General features: G+C 46.0%; 1 protein-coding gene across 3 annotated transcripts in view; it reads left to right on the top strand.

The window, feature by feature from the left end:
* Positions 1 to 2,393: 2,393 nt before the first annotated feature.
* Positions 2,394 to 22,464, top strand: part of LOC135549455 (aminopeptidase Ey-like) — an 80,208-nt gene continuing 60,137 nt past the window's right edge. For 2 of the 3 annotated variants that reach the window (XM_064979436.1, XM_064979438.1), the window contains exon 1: positions 2,394 to 2,635. The gene's annotated coding sequence lies outside the window, so the exon portion shown is untranslated. Of the gene's footprint in view, positions 2,636 to 21,486; positions 21,760 to 22,464 lie in introns of those variants that run through there. The other variant, XM_064979437.1, reaches the window with a different exon arrangement.

Here is a 22,464-nt window from a genome sequence, read left to right as displayed (position 1 = left end):
CATTATCCATCCATCCTTCTGCCAGGACATTACCCCCCCACCCTTCTGACAGGACATTATCCATCCATCCTTCTGCCAGGACATTACCCCTCCAACCTTCTGTCAGGACATTATCCCTCTAACCTTTCGTCGGGCCATTATCCCTCTAACCTTCTGTCAGGACATTAGCCCTATAACCTTCTGTCAGGACATTATCCCCCCATCCTTCTGACAGGACATTATCCCCCCATCCTTCTGTCGGGACATTATCCCCCCATCCTTATGTCGGGACATTATCCCCCCATCCTTCTGTCGGGACATTATCCCCCCATCCTTCTGTCGGGACATTATCCCCCCATCCTTCTGTCGGGACATTATCCCCCCATCCTAATGTCGGGACATTATCCCCCCATCCTTCTGACAGGACATTATCCCCCCATCATAATGTCGGGACATTATCCCCCCATCCTTATGTCGGGACATTATCCCCCATCCTTCTGTCGGGACATTATCCCCCCATCCTTCTGTCGGGACATTATCCCCCCATCCTTCTGTCGGGACATTATCCCCCCATCCTAATGTCGGGACATTATCCCCCATCCTTCTGACAGGACATTATCCCCCCATCCTAATGTCGGGACATTATCCCCCCATCCTTCTGTCGGGACATTATCCCCCCATCATTCTGTCGGGACATTATCCCCCCATCCTTCTGTCGGGACATTATCCCCCCCATCCTTCTGTCGGGACATTATCCCCCCATCATTCTGTCGGGACATTATCCCCCCATCATTCTGTCGGGACATTATCCCCCCATCCTTCTGTCGGGACATTATCCCCCCCATCCTTCTGTCGGGACATTATCCCCCCCATCCTTCTGTCGGGACATTATCCCCCCCATCCTTCTGTCGGGACATTATCCCCCATCCTTCTGACAGGACATTATCCCTCTGACCTTCTGTCGGAACATTATCCCTCTGACCTTCTGTCGGGACATTACCCCTCTGACCTTCTGTCGGGACATTACCCCTCTAACCTTCTGTCGGGACATTACCCCTCTAACCTTGTCAGGACATTACCCCTCTAACCTTCTGTCAGGACATATTTTCCTTTATTCTGTCTTTGTTGAAAACATGTCCCTGTTAGTCTCCACCTGTTGTTTACCAAGCAGGTGACCAATAGGATGTGATTGGATTTCGCCACGTTATTTACCTTTTCCTGTGTGCGTGGGGAAATTACACAGTTCTCCAGTTTTGTGATTTGCACAAGATAATGACTACGATGTTGCTGTTGATCCCAATGGGCGTTAATAATGACATGTTATTGTAGCTGCGTTCTGTTTTGAGCATTGTGTATTTATCAGTGTTAGTTTGTCCGTTGGTCTGCAATGAAAAACCCAGTCTACGTCCTAAATGACACGGCCCTGGCCAAAGGTGTGTGTGTGTGTGTGTGTGTGTGTGTGTGTGTGTGTGTGTGTGTGTGTGTGTGTGTGTGTGTGATTTTTTGCATGGGTCCAAAGTGTGTGCACTGAACTTGGTCAAGTTCTGGGCTTTTGGCGGGTGAAATAAATGTAGTGTGGTCTTTAAGTTTGGACTGCTTATTTGTAATCAGAAGGTTTGGTATCATGTTATATTTAATTGATTGGTTTGGTATCATGTCCTGTCATATTTAATTGATTTGTTTGGTATCATGTCCTGTCATATTTAATTGATTGGTTTGGTATCATGTCCAGTCATATTTAATTGATTGGTTTGGTAGCATGTCCTGTCATATTTAATTGATTGGTTTGGTATCATGTCCTGTCATATTTAATTGATTGGTTTGGTATCATGTCCTGTCATATTTAATAGGTGGTTTGTGGTGTATACGGCAGGAATCAGAGGAGTAAACAGGCCATAATATTGAATGAACCTGATTCTGTTGTCTGTCTGCAACCTTCTCAAAGCGTTTTCCAAGACCGCTTCTATCCAGAACATTGTAATGGTGAAAATATATCCATGTTATAAGTGTAGCTGCTACATTCCCTTCCAACAATAAAATGGCAGAGGAAACTTGTGTTCTTGACTGTTTATTTTGTGCCTTTTCCAAGTATACTGTTTGTACAGTAACAACAACAAACCTTTGTCAACACCTCGTTTTGTGTCTTCTCAGAAGACTACAGTCATGTCTTACCAGCCGACCTCAGAATGTTAGTCACAGTCACAAGTCTGTGGGCTTGCATCCTAAATGGCTCCCTAGTTCGTGCACTACTTCAGCCCATAGGGCTCATAGAGCTCTGACCAAAAGTACTGTGCTATATAGGGAATAGGGTGCCGTTTGGGAGTGATCCTGTGGTCAGTACTGATCATGTTCTCTACTGCCGTGGTTTCCTTTCCTCCCATCAGGTCCAAAGAACACCACAGTGAGTTCCAAGTTTCTTTCAGATCCACTCTGACTGACACGCATTCCAACCCCGTCCTGCAGGATTCAGGGTGGGTCGTTCCCTTCCCTCCGACAGCTGTTTTTCCATCTAGTGGAGTTGGAACAGGAAAAGCTGAGGTATCTCCCACCTCTACACTAACACAGGGAATCTGAATGAGTCCGTCCGTGTGTGTTGCTTCACAGCAGTCTGTTTGGGATCGTCTGGTCACTCAGTCTGGACATCAGTTCCTACCTGGTATGTACTGTGTTTTGTCTTTTAGTCTTCTAGTGTGACACTAAAACAGCATGAAGGTACAGCGAGTTATGCCTCTGGATTTGCGTGTCGTGTTTGATCAGAAGCAGAGTTCATGTCAGTGTGTCAGGCTGTCTCAGCCAGGATTTCTTCCACATATGGTCCTCTGATGACCAGGCTGGTTCTGGGGGTTGGTTAAAGTATACGGGTAAGAGATTAATTTAGCTTTTGGCAACATGTCTCTGGTTCATTCAGAGTGATATGTGAAGAGTTAATGTGGTTGTAGCTGTGTGTTGTTGCTGCTGCTTCATTGAAACACCAGGTGTTAGTAGTTACAGAGGAGTCACCCTGAACTGAAAGACCCTGAACAGGCTTCCTGGAAACCTGATCCCTGGAAACCACCGGCAGTCACACACAGGTCTTCAACGTCTCTCGCTCGCCCGCCCGCTCGCTCTGACGGATGGAGGACTGACACATCCACCATGCCTTACATCTGCCATATACCACAGTTTATTACGTCTGCCACCCTGGACAGTTTATTAGGTATGCCACCCTGGCCAGTTTATTAGGTATGCCACCTTGGCCAGTTTATTAGGTATGCCACCTTGGCCAGTTTATTAGGTATGCCACCCTGGCCAGTTTATTAGGTATGCCACCCTGGCCAGTTTATTAGGTCTGCCACCCTGGCCAGTTTATTTGTTATGCCACCCTGGCCAGTTTATTAGGTATGCCACCCTGGCCAGTTTATTAGGTATGCCACCTTGGCCAGTTTATTAGGTATGCCACCTTGGCCAGTTTATTAGGTATGCCACCCTGGCCAGTTTATTAGGTATGCCACCCTGGCCAGTTTATTAGGTATGCCACCTTGGCCAGTTTATTAGGTATGCCACCCTGGCCAGTTTATTAGGTATGCCACCTTGGCCAGTTTATTTGGTATGCCACCCTGGCCAGTTTATTAGGTATGACACCCTGGCCAGTTTGTTAGGTATGCCACCCTGGCCAGTTTATTAGGTATGACACCCTGGCCAGTTTATTAGGTCTGCCACCTTAGCCAGTTTATTTGGTATGCCACCCTGGCCAGTTTATTAGGTATGCCACCTTAGCCAGTTTATTTGGTATGCCACCCTGGCCAGTTTATTAGGTATGCCACCCTGGCCAGGTTATTTGGTCTGCCACCCTGGCCAGTTTATTAGGTCTGCCACCCCGGCCAGTTTATTTGGTATGCCACCCTGGCCAGTTTATTAGGTATGACACACTGGCCAGTTTATTAGGTCTGCCACCTTAGCCAGTTTATTTGGTATGCCACCCTGGCCAGTTTATTAGGTATGCCACCTTGGCCAGTTTATTTGGTATGCCACCCTGGCCAGTTTATTTGGTCTGCCACCCTGGCCAGTTTATTTGGTCTGCCACCCTGGCCAGTTTATTTGGTCTGCCACCCTGGCCAGTTTATTAGGTCTGCCACCCCGGCCAGTTTATTTGGTATGCCACCCTGGCCAGTTTATTAGGTATGCCACCCTGGCCAGGTTATTTGGTATGCCACCCTGGCCAGTTTATTAGGTATGACACCCTGGCCAGTTTATTAGGTATGACACCCTGGCCAGGTTATTAGGTATGCCACCCTGGCCAGGTTATTGGGTATGCCACCCTGGCCAGTTTATTTGGTATGGCACCCTGGTCAGTTTATTAGGTATGCCACCCTGGCCAGGTTATTTGGTCTGCCACCCTGGCCAGTTTATTTGGTATGCCACCCCGGCCAGTTTATTTGGTATGCCACCCTGGCCAGGTTATTAGGTATGCCACCCTGGCCAGGTTATTAGGTATGCCACCCTGGCCAGGTTATTAGGTCTGCCACCCTGGCCAGTTTATTAGGTCTGCCACCCTGGCCAGTTTATTAGGTCTGCCACCCTGGCCAGTTTGTTAGGTATGCCACCCTGGCCAGTTTATTAGGTATGACACCCTGGCCAGTTTATTAGGTATGACACCCTGGCCAGTTTATTAGGTATGCCACCTTAGCCAGTTTATTTGGTATGCCACCCTGGCCAGTTTATTAGGTCTGCCACCCTGGCCAGTTTATTAGGTCTGCCACCCTGGCCAGTTTATTAGGTCTGCCACCCTGGATCGCTCCAACAGACAGTGAGTCACTAATCCCCATTAGTTTCTGCCAAGGCAGCAGCTACTCTTCCTGGGGTTTATTATGGATCCCCATTAGTTTCTGCCAAGGCAGCAGCTACTCTTCCTGGGGTTTATTATGGATCCCCATTAGTTCCTGCCAAGGCAGCAGCTACCCTTCCTGGGGTTTATTATGGATCCCCATTAGTTCCTGTCAAGGCAGCAGCTACTCTTCCTGGGGTTTATTATGGATCCCCATTAATTCCTGCCAAGGCAGCAGCTACTCTTCCCGTGGCTCCGGCAAAATTTAGGCAATTGTATAATTTTAAAAACAGAAATATATTTAAATACATTCATAACATATTTCACAATATATTAAGTGTGTGCTCTTACATAATCCTTGTGTATAGTGCTTATATTAACGTGTGTGTGCATGTGTCTGTGCCTATGTTTGTGTTGCTTCACAGTCCCTGCTGTTCCATAAGGTGTGTTTGGATGTTTTTTAAATCTGATTCTACTGCTGCCTCAGTTACCTGATGTAGAATAGAGTTCCATGTCGTCATGGCTCTATGTAGTACTGTGGAATAGAGTTCCATGTCGTCATGGCTCTATGTAGTACTGTGGAATAGAGTTCCATGTAGTCATGGCTCTATGTGGTACTGTGGAATAGAGTTCCATGTCGTCATGGCTCTATGTAGTACTGTAGAATAGAGTTCCATGTAGTCATGGCTCTATGTAGTACTGTGGAATAGAGTTCCATGTAGTCATGGCTCTATGTAGTACTTTGTGCCTCCCATAGTCTGATCTGGACTTGGAGACTGTGAAGAGACCTCTGGTGGCATGTCTTGTGGGGTAGTCATGGGTGTCTGAGCTGTGTGCCAGTAGTTTAGACAGACAGCTCGGTGCATTCAACATGTCAATACCTCTCATAAATACAAGTAGGGATGAAGTCAATCTCTCCTCCACTTTGAGCCAGGAGAGATTGACATGCATATTATTAATAATATATCCCATTTAGCAGACGCTTTTGTCCAAAGCGACTTACAAGTCGGCTGGGGCCACTACTTTTACATATGGGTGGTCCCAGCGGGAATCGAACCCACGACGCTTGGCGTTGCAAGCGTCATGCTCTACCGACTGAGCCACACAGGACCCTAGCTCTCTGTGTCCATCCAAGGTCCAGCCGTGCTGCTCTGTTCTGAACCAAATGCAATGATCGTAAGTCCCTCTTTGTAGCACCTGACCACATGACTGAACAGTAGTCAAGGTGTGACAAAACTAGGGCCTGTAGGACCTGCTTTGTTGATAGTGTTGTTAAGAAGGTAGAAACTAGGGCCTGTAGGACCTGTCGTGTTGATAGTGTTGTTAAGAAGGCAGAAACTAGGGCCTGTAGGACCTGCCTTGTTGATAGTGTTGTTAAGAAGGTAGGAACTAGGGCCTGTAGGACCTGCCTTGTTGATAGTGTTGTTAAGAAGGTAGAAACTAGGGCCTGTAGGACCTGCCTTGTTGATAGTGTTGTTAAGAAGGTAGAAACTAGGGCCTGTAGGACCTGCCTTGTTGATAGTGTTGTTAAGAAGGTAGGAATGAGGGCCTGTAGGACCTGCCTTGTTGATAGTGTTGTTAAGAAGGTAGAAACTAGGGCCTGTAGGACCTGCCTTGTTGATAGTGTTGTTAAGAAGGTAGAAGCTTGGGCCTGTAGGACCTGCCTTGTTGATAGTGCTGTTAAGAAGGTAGAAACTAGGGCCTGTAGGACCTGCCTTGTTGATAGTGTTGTTAAGAAGGTAGAAACTAGGGCCTGTAGGACCTGCCTTGTTGATAGTGCTGTTAAGAAGGTAGAAACTAGGGCCAGTAGGACCTGCCTTGTTGATAGTGCTGTTAAGAAGGTAGAAACTAGGGCCTGTAGGACCTGCCTTGTTGATATTGTTGTTAAGAAGGTCGGAACGAGGGCCTGTAGGACCTGCCTTGTTGATAGTGTTGTTAAGAAGGTAGAAACTAGGGCCTGTAGGACCTGCCTTGTTGATAGTGCTGTTAAGAAGGTAGAAACTAGGGCCTGTAGGACCTGCCTTGTTGATAGTGTTGTTAAGAAGGTAGAAACTAGAGCCTGTAGGACCTGCCTTGTTGATAGTGTTGTTAAGAAGGTAGAAACTAGGGCCTGTAGGACCTGCCTTGTTGATAGTGCTGTTAAGAAGGTAGAAACTAGGGCCTGTAGGGCCTGCCTTGTTGATAGTGTTGTTAAGAAGGTAGAAACTAGAGCCTGTAGGACCTGCCTTGTTGATAGTGTTGTTAAGAAGGTAGAAACTAGGGCCTGTAGGACCTGCCTTGTTGATAGTGCTGTTAAGAAGGTAGAAACTAGGGCCTGTAGGGCCTGCCTTGTTGATAGTGTTGTTAAGAAGGTAGAAACTAGGGCCTGTGGTAAAACAGTGCAATGGTAGAGTGATACCTAATCACAGTGTAATGGTAGAGTGTTGATACCTCATCACAGTGTAATGGTAGAGTGATACCTAATCACAGTGTTGATACCTAATCACAGTGTAATGGTAGAGTGTTGATACCTAATCACAGTGTAATGGTAAAGTTCAACAGGGGGTAATTTATGGTCAGTCAGGGGTAGGGGGTTGACCTATGGTATCACCCTATTCCCTGTATAGTACACTACCAGGGTCACAGGTCAACAGGGGGTAATTTATGGTCAGTCAGGGGTAGGGGGTTGAACTATAGTATCACCCTATTCCCTGTATAGTACACTACCAGGGTCACAGGTCAACAGGGGGTCATTTATGGTCAGTCAGGGGTAGGGGGTTGAACTATAGTATCACCCTATTCCCTGTATAGTACACTACCAGGGTCACAGGTCAACAGGGGGTAATTTATGGTCAGTCAGGGGTAGGGGGTTGAACTATAGTATCACCCTATTCCCTGTATAGTACACTACCAGGGTCACAGGTCAACAGGGGGTCATTTATGGTCAGTCAGGGGTAGGGGGTTGAACTATAGTATCACCCTATTCCCTGTATAGTACACTACCAGGGTCACAGGTCAACAGGGGGTAATTTATGGTCAGTCAGGGGTAGGGGGTTGAACTATAGTATCACCCTATTCCCTGTAGTTTTCTCCCTCAATGATCCAAACATCTACTATTCACAGTAAACAGTAGTTTTCTCCCTCAATGATCCAAACATCTACTTCCTTGTGTAGTTTTCTTGCTATTTGCACTTCTTTTACTTGAAGTTTACCAAAGTAACCGTCTCTCTGGCTGACCTCTGACCTGAGTTCTGTCCTCAGCTTTCCCTCTGCAGAGTGTCTCGTCCAAGCTGCTCCTCTTCCCTCTCCCGCCTGGCTGTCAGCGGCAGCTCCCCAACCCGTACTCTGAATCCACCCCCACACCTGATCTACTCACACACTCACATACAGACACACAGTTCCTCTCTCCCCTTACTGTGGCCTCTCTTTCCTACATCTCTCAGAGAAAATTACAATTCTCATGGTATTTTTTTATGCACTGACTTTACTGAACTCTGGAGAAAACGAACATTGCCGCTGGGTGAGTACATCTGACGATGTGCTCTCCCGTCCGTTTGACAATGTGCTCTCCCGTCCATCTGACGATGTGCTCTCCCGTCCATCTGACGATGTGCTCTCCCGTCCATCTGACGATGTGCTCTCCCGTCCATCTGACGATGTGCTCTCCCGTCCATCTGACGATGTGCTCTCCCGTCCATCTGACGATGTGCTCTCCCGTACGTCTGACAATGTGCTCTCCCGTCCGTCTGACAATGTGCTCTCCCGTCCATCTGACAATGTGCTCTCCCGTCCGTCTGACAATGTGCTCTCCCGTCCATCTGACAATGTGCTCTCCCGTCCATCTGACGATGTGCTCTCCCGTACATCTGACGATGTGCTCTCCCGTCCGTTTGACAATGTGCTCTCCCGTCCGTTTGACAATGTGCTCTCCCGTCCGTTTGACAATGTGCTCTCCCGTCCGTTTGACAATGTGCTCTCCCGTCCGTTTGACAATGTGCTCTCCCGTCCGTTTGACAATGTGCTCTCCCGTCCGTTTGACAATGTGCTCTCCTGTCCATCTGACGATGTGCTCTCCCGTCCGTCTGACAATGTGCTCTCCCGTCCATCTGACAATGTGCTCTCCCGTCCGTCTGACAATGTGCTCTCCCGTACATCTGACAATGTGCTCTCCCGTCCATCTGACAATGTGCTCTCCCGTCCGTCTGACAATGTGCTCTCCCGTCCGTCTGACAATGTGCTCTCCCGTCCATCTCTCTCAAAATCTGTCTGTCTGCATGGAGAGTCTCCTCAATGACTGGGGAATAGGTGTATTTACCCTGGGACACACCCTGCCCAGGTGTGTCTGCATGGAGAGTCTCCTCAATGACTGGGGAATAGGTGTATTTATCCTGGGACACACCCTGCCCAGGTGTGTCTGCATGGAGAGTCTCCTCAATGAATGGGGAATAGGTGTATTTATCCTGGGACACACCCTGCCCAGGTGTGTCTGCATGGAGAGTCTCCTCAATGACTGGGGAATAGGTGTATTTATCCTGGGACACACCCTGCCCAGGTGTGTCTGCATGGAGAGTCTCCTCAATGACTGGGAATAGGTGTATTTATCCTGGGACACACCCTGCCCAGGTGTGTCTGCATGGAGAGTCTCCTCAATGACTGGGGAATAGGTGTATTTATCCTGGGACACACCCTGCCCAGGTGTGTCTGCATGGAGAGTCTCCTCAATGACTGGGGAATAGGTGTATTTATCCTGGGACACACCCTGCCCAGGTGTGTCTGCATGGAGAGTCTCCTCAATGACTGGTAATAGGTGTATTTATCCTGGGACACACCCTGCCCAGGTGTGTCTGCATGGAGAGTCTCCTCAATGACTGGGGAATAGGTGTATTTATCCTGGGACACACCCTGCCCAGGTGTGTCTGCATGGAGAGTCTCCTCAATGACTGGGGAATAGGTGTATTTATCCTGGGACACACCCTGCCCAGGTGTGTCTGCATGGAGAGTCTCCTCAATGACTGGGGAATAGGTGTATTTATCCTGGGACACACCCTGCCCAGGTGTGTCTGCATGGAGAGTCTCCTCAATGACTGGGGAATAGGTGTATTTATCCTGGGACACACCCTGCCCAGGTGTGTCTGCATGGAGAGTCTCCTCAATGACTGGGGAATAGGTGTATTTATCCTGGGACACACCCTGCCCAGGTGTGTCTGCATGGAGAGAGTCTCCTCAATGACTGGGGAATAGGTGTATTTATCCTGGGACACACCCTGCCCAGGTATGTCTGCATGGAGAGTCTCCTCAATGACTGGGGAATAGGTGTATTTATCCTGGGACACACCCTGCCCAGGTGTGTCTGCATGGAGAGTCTCCTCAATGACTGGGAATAGGTGTATTTATCCTGGGACACACCCTGCCCAGGTGTGTCTGCATGGAGAGTCTCCTCAATGACTGGGGAATAGGTGTATTTATCCTGGGACACACCCTGCCCAGGTGTGTCTGCATGGAGAGTCTCCTCAATGACTGGGGAATAGGTGTATTTATCCTGGGACACACCCTGCCCAGGTGTGTCTGCATGGAGAGTCTCCTCAATGACTGGGGAATAGGTGTATTTATCCTGGGACACACCCTGCCCAGGTGTGTCTGCATGGAGAGTCTCCTCAATGACTGGGGAATAGGTGTATTTATCCTGGGACACACCCTGCCCAGGTGTGTCTGCATGGAGAGTCTCCTCAATGACTGGGGAATAGGTGTATTTATCCTGGGACACACCCTGCCCAGGTGTGTCTGCATGGAGAGAGTCTCCTCAATGACTGGGGAATAGGTGTATTTCCTAAGGTTCCCAAGACAAACCCACGTTTTATTCGTAAGAGAAATGTGAAGTATTTTAATCGACCTGTTCGCTACGTTCCTGCACCCAACCCACAGTGTCAGAGCACAAGGGTAACAAAGGGTTAAAGGATGATCAAAACGTAGACCATGGTTCTCCAGAAGTTCCACTACTTGAAGAACTAAAGCGAGAACTTTAAGAAAAGGGTCAAAGATAAGTCACAAGGACGGGGAATTACCGGACACCGCAGGAATTAACACCCATCACAGGGATGTTAAAATTAAAATCTCTCCCGCTCTCACTCGAGACCCTATCCAGGGCCCGCTTGATCAAGAAACAAATCCCCGGGCTTTGTCTATAGACTCTGATACAAAGGTTGCGAGGGAAAAGGTCAAACGCTTCGTTAAAGCCAAGCCCACTCAAAATCGGAAAAGTCAATCTGCTTCCACCTTGAACAGAAATGGCACATCACATCATTGCGAACGACCACTTTGTGGGGAACATGTCCCCTAAACACGCCCATACCTGGAAACAGTCCTGGAGGATTGCTTTAACTTGTCATGCACTAATTGATTCAGGTGCGACAATATCACTCATCTCTCAAACATTGTTTGATGATCTTAAAAGGGCTTTGAAGCCAACTGAACATTGGTTAAAAGTGTAACGATGCGACACTACACTTTGAGGGGTCACTCAGACTACCTCGTCTATCACATTGAGAGTCATGCTGAAACGACACTTCAAGGACGTATCTCTCGTTCACCCTGTGTATGTTACCAGCCTCGAAACTGTAACCCTGCTACTTGGAGCAGACTTGGTGGATCGTTTACTCCCATTGATGGATTGGAAAACCAACCAGGTATGGTCACAGGCCACCGTGCCTCCTCCACCGACAACACTGTCTTCCCCTAACACTAGCTGCAACGCAGTCATTCACGAGGGGTATCTGTCGAAAGAACCCCATGGGAAAAAGACGTTTAGAAACCTCTTGGGGCAGAGTCCAATCCAAGGAGATATTACGATATCTCGACACATTCCATCAGCCAACCCGATTGACCATTCTTTTCATGATTTCGAGCCAGCTGTCTCTGTGAATAAGCAACTTCCCTCCTCCTTGCAGTCATGCAATAAGGTAGTTGGGATGTGCCCTTCGGACACTTCCGCAAGTACTGCAGCTGTCTCAGCAAGAAAAACATTGATGCGCAGAGTATACTCTCCTTCGAATGATACACCTTGCCCGTTGTTGGGGACTGTCACCCCTTACAATGACAGTAATGGCGTCAGTCCAGCAACTGACCCGATGACTCCCACTGGTGAAACACCTTGCGATATCACAGAGCGATATCCTCGTCTCAGTTCGCAGGTACTGAAGAGGTTGCCACACGCGGACGCGGTGGTGACTGACATGCCTCTACAGCCACTGAGGGTGTTGAAGCACAAACACCAGGAGATTTGGTTGGAAGGTTACAGCCATTCTCATAACACGGATGCTGACAACTCGTACATAGGGTCCGACCTTTTCGTGTGTACCTCAAATACCAACACCACCCGCTGGTGGAGGGGTCCGGAGACATAAAGGGGGGGAATAGTAGCCCAGACTCATGATGAGCCTCATCGAGGCCGGTGGGGGGGTTGAGACTACGGACAACACCGTACGAGGCCACCAGAGCATAAATTAAATCTAGTTGTAAACTCCCCTATGAGAACAGTGAGGAGCAGACGGACCCCTAGACGGGGATTATCTTAGAACACATCTAAGATATTACTGAGGTGTACCACACTGGTCGTAAAGGAAGTCCAGTGGACTTGTACACCTCCAAAACAAATGGCAACAAGAATCATTCCTTGCCTTGTGTAGGTTCAACTACATACAACTAGTAAAATGCTCCAATCATGTGTTCCGGTAGTATAATATTTCTGAATAAATCGTTAGGATAACTGGTCCCCTTGAGCACCAGTACCAATACCAGCGACAGTCAGTCCAGCTACAATCAGTAAGAAGGTTAGAGACCTAACCAATCAAATGACCCTTGACAACAACGACATAGGAGTCACTCAGAGTGCCACACGTGGAAGGGAATCTCCAGTCTTCCAATGGTTAACACACATGTCACTAATAAACAGAACCCTCCCTTCAGGAGGAACATCATTAACCACGATCACACCACGTAGGACTGGTCTAATACTTAGAGTACATCATTAACCACGATCACACCACGTAGGACTGGTCTAATACTTAGAGTACATCATTAACCACGATCACACCACGTAGGACTGGTCTAATACTTAGAGTACATCATTAACCACGATCACACCACGTAGGACTGGTCTAATACTTAGAGTACATCATTAACCACGATCACACCACGTAGGACTGGTCTAATACTTAGAGTACATCATTAACCACGATCACACCACGTAGGACTGGTCTAATACTTAGAGTACATCATTAACCACGATCACACCACGTAGGACTGGTCTAATACTTAGAGTACATCATTAACCACGATCACACCACGTAGGACTGGTCTAATACTTAGAGTACATCATTAACCACGATCACACCACGTAGGACTGGTCTAATACTTAGAGTACATCATTAACCACGATCACACCACGTAGGACTGGTCTAATACTTAGAGTACATCATTAACCACGATCACACCACGTACGACTGGTCTAATACTTAGAGTACATCATTAACCACGTACGACTGGTCTAATACTTAGAGTACATCATTAACCACGATCACACCACGTACGACTGGTCTAATACTTAGAGTACATCATTAACCACGATCACACCACGTACGACTGGTCTAATACTTAGAGTACATCATGAGGATAGCTCCTCCGTGGATGACTTAGCTATGGAATAGACTTCATATCTATCAACACTACAATAGTGGAAGACACTTGTAGTAAAAACTACTACAGACTCCCTCAACAACAATTCTGACTGACCTCCAGGCATTGACCTGATAAATTACCTGACTACGTCAGACTCATTCTGAACAAGTTGTAATCTGCCAGGATACTTGGTTTTTTAAATTTAATTTAATTTCACCTTTATTTAACCAGGTCGGCTAGTTGAGAACAAGTTCTCATTTACAACTGCGACCTGGCCAAGATAAAGCATAGCAGTGTGAACAGACAACACAGAGTTACACATGGAGTAAACAATTAACAAGTCAATAACACAGTAGAAAAAAAAAGGGGAGTCTATATACAATGTGTGCAAAAGGCATGAGGAGGTAGGCGAATAATTACAATATTGCAGATTAACACTGGATTGATAAATGATCATGTACAGGTAGAGATATTGGTGTGCAAAAGAGCAGAAAAGTAAATAAATAAAAACTGTGGGGATGAGGTAGGTGAAAATGGGTGGGCTATTTACCAATAGATTATGTGCAGCTGCAGCGATCGGTTAGCTGCTCAGATAGCTGATGTTTGAAGTTGGTGAGGGAGATAAAGGTCTTTTCTTCCCTTGACAGGTGCGCTTGTGTAAGCATAAACACACATGCACAACCGAACATCCAATTAGGATTTATGCTAGGATCACTTAAGGGTCCAAGCAAAATACCAGCCTTAGTAAGTAAAGTTGAACATTTACTTCTAGGCCTTTGACTCTACAGCACTCACCAGTTTTCTTCCCAGAAGTCCATAGGTCATCCCTGTAGAAACTAGTGCCTTACAGCTGTCGACTTTTCATATAGTTATCAACTTAGCCCACCCATTTTCACCTACCTCATCCCCACAGTTTTTATTTATTTACTTTTCTGCTCTTTTGCACACCAATATCTCTACCTGTACATGATCATCTGATCATGTATCACTCCAGTGTTAATCTGCAATATTGTAATTATTCGCCTACCTCCTCATGCCTTTTGCACACATTGTATATAGACTCCCCTTTTTTTCTACTGTGTTATTGACTTGTTAATTGTTTACTCCATGTGTAACTCTGTGTTGTCTGTTCACACTGCTATGCTTTATCTTGGCCAGGTCTCAGTTGCAAATGAGAATTGTTCTCAACTAGCCTACCTGGTTAAATAAAGGTGAAATAAAAACTTAGGATAGTGCCTAAGCAACACACCAAGAAGGAAAACCCTAGATATGGCATTAGAGACAATGCCATGATAGTCATTCTGCCAGAACATTGGACGTATATAGAGTATAGTCCAATTAGATGATTTTTGTGTGAGAACTATATTTTGTAAATCTTTTGTTTATGCTTTCATTCCTTTTCGGTTCAGTACCTTTGACACTTAGGAAGTGATAGAGCCATAAACAAAGTCCCCATACAACCATCACTGAGTGCCACAACGCCGCTCATTGGGGAATGAATGTAATTATATATATTCCATGAGTGTGCGTGCGTTGTTAGCATCTGCCTAAGTTACTGGCCAGATCTTCCAGTCTGGACGATGACCAGACTACGGGTCCGGAACGGCGACCCCAAATCCAGACACCCACGGCCCATCCTTGTCGCTGTCAGAGAGGTACATCATTAGAAGGGACCACAACGGCAATCATCAACTGCCATCCTTTCCTGTCATCGTCCGGGTTAGGGAGGTCTTAGGGATATCCTTGTCTCATCGCGCACCAGCAACTCCTGTGGCGGGCCGGGCGCAGTGCGCTCTAACCAAGGTTGCCAGGTGCACGGTGTTTCCTCCGACACATTGGTGCGGCTGGCTTCCGGGTTGGATGCGCGCTGTGTTAACAAGCAGTGCGGCTTGGTTGGGTTGTGTATCGGAGGACACATGACTTTCAACCTTCGTCTCTCCGAGCCCGTACGGAAGTTGTAGCGATGAGACAAGATAGTAGCTACTAAAACAATTGGATACCACGAAATTGGGAAGAAAAAGTGGTAAAATTTTTAAAAAGAAGAAAAAAAATTGAAAAGAAAATGAAGAAAAAACGATTTGAACTAAATCAGAGGACCGCCCCTGAGCCCAGTTAGGGTCAGGCCTCCTGGGACAGCCCTTTTTCGGCCCTTCCGAATAAAACCCCCACTCGGGTTTTCGATCAGCAGACCGAGCTTACCTCAATTACGAGATGGCTAAAGGTTGCAGACCATGTGTTTCTCCATTAGGAGAGTCAAAAGTTTTTAACCATACCACGTGGTTAAACTCTTAGACTAACGATACCGACAGAATAAGAACAAGTCTTTACTAGTCTGCAGCTAGGAATTCGGTATCTTTCAAGAACGACAACCGCCGAAACAACCATTCTATACCGAAATGAATGAATGAATGTCACTCTGAACTATCCACTATAACCACGACAGAGAGAGAGAGAGAGAGACGGACAATTCTACAAAAGAAATGAACTTTTCACCAGCGATCAAGACGACACACTGAGCGTAAATATATATATTGATTGCAATTGTTCCCGAATGAGTGAGCGTTCATGTGCAAAGGATTATCTTGCCTATGCTGCTCTGTACCATCACTCACTCATATATCCTTATGTACATATTCTTTATCCCCTTACACTGTGTATAAGACAGTAGTTTAGGAATTGTTAGTTAGATTACTTGTTGGTTATTACTGCATTGTCGGAACTAGAAGCACAAGCATTTTGCTACACTCGCATTAACATCTGCTAACCATGTGTATGTGACAAATAAAATTTGATTTGATTTGAGGATTAGCATTCCAATTGTTCTAATTATCACTTTTGTAGTGACTTCTTAGTCGACCCCCACTTCCCCTTTTGTCTAACAAGCTGCCAGGCCGTTTTAGCCAACTAGGGCACATTCTCATTTCATGTAACCACATTTACCTTGTTTGTTTATGCATTTCTGTGAATGACTTAGTTAGTAATAAATAAATGATTTAAGACAATTGATGTATGGGTGACTCATAGTGATGACTGGGTTCGTGCAGATAACCAACAATTTACAACGTTTGGAATGAGACTAACGTGAGGTAAAGTAAATAATTCATTAAGTCGAAGACTAATTGATCAGATAAAAAATCTGAAACGTTATTTTAGGAAATGATAACTTTGTAATCCGAATATTTTTCCTTGGTGCCCCGACTTCCTAGTAATTACGGTTCCATGATTAATCAGTCTAATCTCGTAATGACTAATTCCAGAGACTCTTTGATAAAACCTATAAGTCTTCAGTTAATGAGAGTAAAGACTCGACAGAACCTCATGGCCCATGGGAAGCATCCTGAATGACACTACGTTAGATACGTTCACAACACAATGAGAAACACACTGGATCCAAACCAGTAGTCCATGGGGTCTGTCCCAAATGGAGCCCTATTCCCTAAGGAGTGCACTATTTCTGACCAGGGCCAATCGGGAAGTACTGCACTTTATAGGGTGCCATTTGGGACGTAGACATGACCTGCTGCTTGGTTTGAATGCAGTGTGTACCTTGTGTTGTGTGTTTGTCTCATGTAATGAAAGACTGGCTGTGGCTCAGATCAGCTAGCAGACAGACAACTATCAGCAGAGCTGTTTAGTCTTCAATCAGAGACCCATCAAGCTGCTACGCTGTTGCCAGGTGTATCAACAAGGTAAGGTGGCCTGATATTACTCTGTCTACCAATAAGAGGCTGATATTACTCTCTGTCTACCAATAAGAGGCTGATATTACTCTCTGTCTACCAATAAGAGGCTGATATTACTCTGTCTACCAATAAGATGCTGATATTACTCTGTCTACCAATAAGAGGCTGATATTACTCTGTCTACCAATAAGAGGCTGATATTACTCTGTCTACCAATAAGAGGCTGATATTACTCTGTCTACCAATAAGAGGCTGATATTACTCTGTCTACCAATAAGAGGCTGATATTACTCTCTACCAATAAGAGGCTGATATTACTCTCTGTCTACCAATAAGAGGCTGATATTACTCTCTGTCTACCAATAAGAGGCTGATATTACTCTGTCTACCAATAAGAGGCTGATATTACTCTGTCTACCAATAAGAGGCTGATATTACTCTGTCTACCAATAAGAGGCTGATATTACTCTGTCTACCAATAAGAGGCTGATATTACTCTGTCTACCAATAAGAGGCTGATATTACTCTGTCTACCAATAAGAGGCTGATATTACTCTGTCTACCAATAAGAGGCTGATATTACTCTCTGTCTACCAATAAGAGGCTGATATTACTCTGTCTACCAATAAGAGGCTGATATTACTCTGTCTACCAATAAGAGGCTGATATTACTCTCTTTCTACCAATAAGAGGCTGATATTACTCTGTCTACCAATAAGAGGCTTATATTACTCTGTCTACCAATAAGAGGCTGATATTACTCTCTGTCTACCAATAAGAGGCTGATATTACTCTCTGTCTACCAATAAGAGGCTGATATTACTCTGTCTACCAATAAGAGGCTGATATTACTCTCTGTCTACCAATAAGAGGATGATATTACTCTGTCTACCAATAAGAGCTCTGTTTCTCTCTCTCTCTGTCTGTCTGTCTCTCTCTCTCTCTGTCTTTCTGTCTCTGTCTCTGTCTCTGTGTGACGACCCTCCCACTCTGTCTGCCGTATTCTCTCTTTGTTGTTTCCTTATTAGGATGCTGGTGGGCGGAGTTGGGAGGGTCGTCAGCTACATGGGAAACACCTGGGCCCGGTGTCTCCCAGGATAAATACACCACTTCCTCATTCATGGAGGAGACTCTCTTCATGCGGACACCTTTATAGATTTTGTTGTGTTTCTTGGTGGTTTTTTGGTTGTTTGCGTTAGCATCTTTCAACACCCTGCATTATCACATTCATGCCTGCAAAACACTCACTTACACTACTGATTACTGATTACACACCATTGTGTATTATACTTAGTTACTTAGTTAATAAATATATATTTTATTACTCCTTAACTCCACGTTGTCTCCCTTTTGTTACGGGCTTTGAGCCAGTTCGTGACAAGTGGGGGCTCGCCCGGGATCTTTGAACTATTGGTTTGGGAGATCGTGGAGGTACGTGTTTGGTTTGCATATTTTGTTTGAGTTTGATAGGCCCAGTATTGGTTACCTTTTTTGTTTGGTTTGTGTGCTGTGTTGGAGAGAGTATAATGGTTAGTTTCCAGGCCCTGCCTAGCCTGGAAACTCTTGTTCTACTTTCTGTTGGGACGTCAGTCTGAGGTGAGTAATCTGCTGTGTACCTCGGTGGGAGATTTGGGTAGGGTAGTGAATCTTGCTACCCGGAGCTATAGCCTTTTCCCCCTGAGGTTAAGCGACGTGTTTCATTTTTTGTAATATGTTGGGCATGGTTAATGTTATTTTTGTGTGGTGCTGGGACTGAGCAGTTGTCGCGGGGGCACATCCTGGTGGAATGTGCCAGCATCCTGGGGAGTTTTCCCTTGCCAGCGGGCTACAGTGTGTAAATACCCACCGCAAATCAGACTAGGGTTGAGTTATTGTAGGTTTTGGGGAAGTTCTGTATCTCATCTCTTCTGTGGTGATTGTCAATTCTCGGGTTGTGGTCTGGTGTGCTCAGCAGAGGGGAAGAGCGAATTTTTTTTGTGATTATGGCGTCTTATGTAGATGAGTTCATTCGCTTTCCATCGCAGGAATTGTTCGCTTTAGGTACTAAAGATCAGCTGTTGAAGGTCGCGGAACACTACAAGGTTGAAATTAGTGATAAATGTCTAAAGAGTTCTATTAGGTTGATATTGAAGGCCAATCTGATGGAGAGTGGTATTCTTGAACCACTGGGCCAGCCTCTGCTGAGGACTTGTCGTCTCCCCATAACGTTACAATGGCCATTCCATCGGTTAGTCCGAGTAGCCTTCTTCTTTTTTCTGATCGTATTGCCACGTATATTAACGAACAGAAAGTAAAGAATGTCGCTGAAGCTGCGGTTTTGGCGGACGAGTATGTGTTGACTCAAGTGTCTTTGCAGAGCCCCGTATTCGGAAAGAGTGGGGGCGTTCGGATAGATATGGGCTTCGCTCACCGAGATACTTTGGTTCACGGGCAGAGTTCTAGTCAACTAGGGTTGAGCCTGACTCCCATGGTAAAGCTGACTTTGGGCAGGAGTGTCACTACTGTCAAGGTTCAGGTCATTGGAAAAACGACGGTCCACTTCTCAGGTCAAAGGGTGCTTACGCTAAATCTAAGCCTACCGCGTTAGCTGCACCTGTTCCACATCAGTTCACCTATGACTCATTTCCTCAGGCCCAGGAGAATGTGAAAGTCCATATTGATCCAGACTATTTACCTTTCATTACGGAAGGTTTTGTGTCTGTAGGAAGTAAAGACCTAGTGCCAGTGAAGATCCTGAGAGACACAGGTGCCTCTGACACATTTATGTTGGAGTCTGTGTTACCCTTTTCTGCTGAGACTGATTTGGGGGAATAGTGTTCTAATTAGGGGAATAGGTTTTAACACCGTTGGTTCCATTGCATAAACGGATGTTGGATTGTGGGCTGGTGAAGGGTGAAGTTGTTGTGGGGGTGCGTCCTTCGTTGCCTATTGCGGGTATTGACATTATCCTTGGGAATAACTTGGCTGGTGAGCGTGTATGGCATGTCGTGTTTCCATCTCTAGTGGTTTCCACTAAGCCGTCATTTGTTGGGATTCCTGATGAGTGTACAGAGTTTCCCAGAGGTGTTCTCTGCGTGTGCAGTGACACGTTCTATGAGCCGTGGCGAACTGGTCACTGCGCCGACTAATGATAATAATACAAAGTATGTCACTGTTTTCCCTGTTATCCCGTTATCTGTAACCCGCTCAGATCTAATCAATGCACAACGGGATGACCCCACGTTAGAAGAGTTGCGTGACCAAATTGTGTCTGTAGAACAGTTGGGAGATGTCGCCCATGGCTATTTTCTCCAAGAGGATGTCCTGATGAGAAAGTGGGTGTCTGATGATAGTAGTTTTCTGGGGGAGGCAATTAGTCAGGTTGTTGTACCAGTTAAGCTTCGTGAGTTGGTGTTGGAAACTTCTCACAGCGACGTTGCTGGACATATGGGGGTGAGGAAAACCTACAATCGCATAAGACATTTCTTTTGGCATGGATTAAAGAGGGATGTTTCTGATTTTATCAACTTGTCACACCTGTCTATTAACTGGTAAGCCTAATCAAGCTATTAAACCAGTACCATTGTTTCCTATTCCTGTATTCAGCCAACCTTTTGAGTATCTGATTGACTGTGGGTCCTCTGCCTCGTTCTAAAAAGGGTAGCAGTTACCTGTTCACTGTGATGTGTCAGACCACTAGGTTTTCTGCTGCATATCCTCTTTGATCTATCACGACTAAGTCTGTGTTAAAAGCTTTGACTCAGTTTCTCTCATTGTTTGGAATCCCTAAGGTCATTCAGAGTGATCAAGGATCTAATTTCACCTCTAATCTGTTTAGTCAGGTTCTTCAACAGCTCCATATTAAACACAATTTGTCTATCACGCGCAAAGTCAAGGAGCACTGGAACGTTTCCGTCAAACATTTAAGTCTTTGTTGATAGGTTATTGTACTGAGATGGATAAGGATTGGGAGGAGGGGTTGCCTTGGTTACTATTAGCCGCTAGGGAGGTTTCACAGGAGAGCACAGGTTTCAGTCCAAATGACCTTGTTTTTGGACATAGGGTGCGTGGATTTTATCTGTTCTCCAGGATGACTGGAAGTCTCCCGAGCCTCCTCAGTCCCTGTTATCGTATGTGTGTGATTTCTGGCGACAGCTGTATGCCGCCGGTGAAATGGCTAAAGAGAAGTTATCATCTTCACAGGAGAGGATGAAGGGCATATTTGATCGCCGAACTGAGCCTCGTCACTTTAGTCCGTGTGACCAGGTTCTTGCTCTGCTGCCAATTGTTGGTTCTCCTTTTCAAGCCAAGTTTCAAGGTCCATATACAGTGGTGCGCCAGTGCACTGAGCAAAATTATCTAGTTGCCACTCCAGAACGGAGGAAAGCACACCAGCTGTGCCATGTAAATCTGTTAAAACCCTATTATGCACGTTCCTCTAAGACTGAACAGTAGGATTCTACAGAGGACGGTAAACCTGTTCTTTTGGCTGATACCGTTGTTTCCTTGGGTTCCAGTCGTGTTAGATCTGGGCATGAGGAGGAAGATGTTCCTGGTCCTGACGATTGTATATTGCAGAGGAGATTGTCTAAAATATCCAGTGTTTCTGAATTTCAGTCTTCTCACTCACCTACCTGTTGATTGGCGGAAAGAGATTTCCAGGTTTGTTTTCTGATACACCTACACGTACAAACTTAATAGAACATGATATTGACATTGGAGGTGCTGACTCCATTCGTCAGCGGTTCTATGGTTTCTTCAGAGAAACTGTGTTGATCAAGTCGGTGCAGCTAAGTTTGTGAGCAAGTTTGACCTGTTAAAAGGCTATTGGCAGGTGCCACTGACGAGTAGGGCACGTGAAATCTCTGCCTTTATTACACCCTTTGGTCTGTACTCGTATTCGGTTATGAGTTTCGGTCTGCGCAATGCACCTGCCACTTTTCAGCGACTTATGAACAGGGTTGTCGCCGGTCTGACCGGGTGCGCTGTTTATCTGGACGACGTAGTGATGTATGCAGATACTTGGGAAGAACATCTGTCCCGTATTCAAGCCTTGTTCGAACGTCTGGCTGCTGGTCGCCTCACAATCAATCTGGCTAAATGTGAGTTTGCTCAGGCGACCGTTACATACCTTGGAAAAGTGGTTGGGCAGGGTGAAGTGCGTCCTGTTGGGCTAAAGTGGTGGCTATTGATGCTTTTCCACCAACAACTACTAAAGGAACTGATGCGTTTCTTGGGGATGATTGGTTATTACCGTAGTTTTTGTAATAACTTCTCCACTGTGGTCGCTCCCTTGACAGATCTGCTGAAAGCTAAGGCTGTTTACGTTTGGTCTACTTGTTGTCAACACGCTTTTGAAGATGCAAA

This window comes from Oncorhynchus masou, chromosome 12 (genome assembly GCF_036934945.1).
Source record: "Oncorhynchus masou masou isolate Uvic2021 chromosome 12, UVic_Omas_1.1, whole genome shotgun sequence".
Classification (NCBI taxonomy): Eukaryota; Metazoa; Chordata; class Actinopteri; order Salmoniformes; family Salmonidae; genus Oncorhynchus; species Oncorhynchus masou.
The sequence above is the reverse complement of the archived record's forward strand: the minus strand, read 5'-3'. Positions and strand labels throughout refer to the sequence as shown.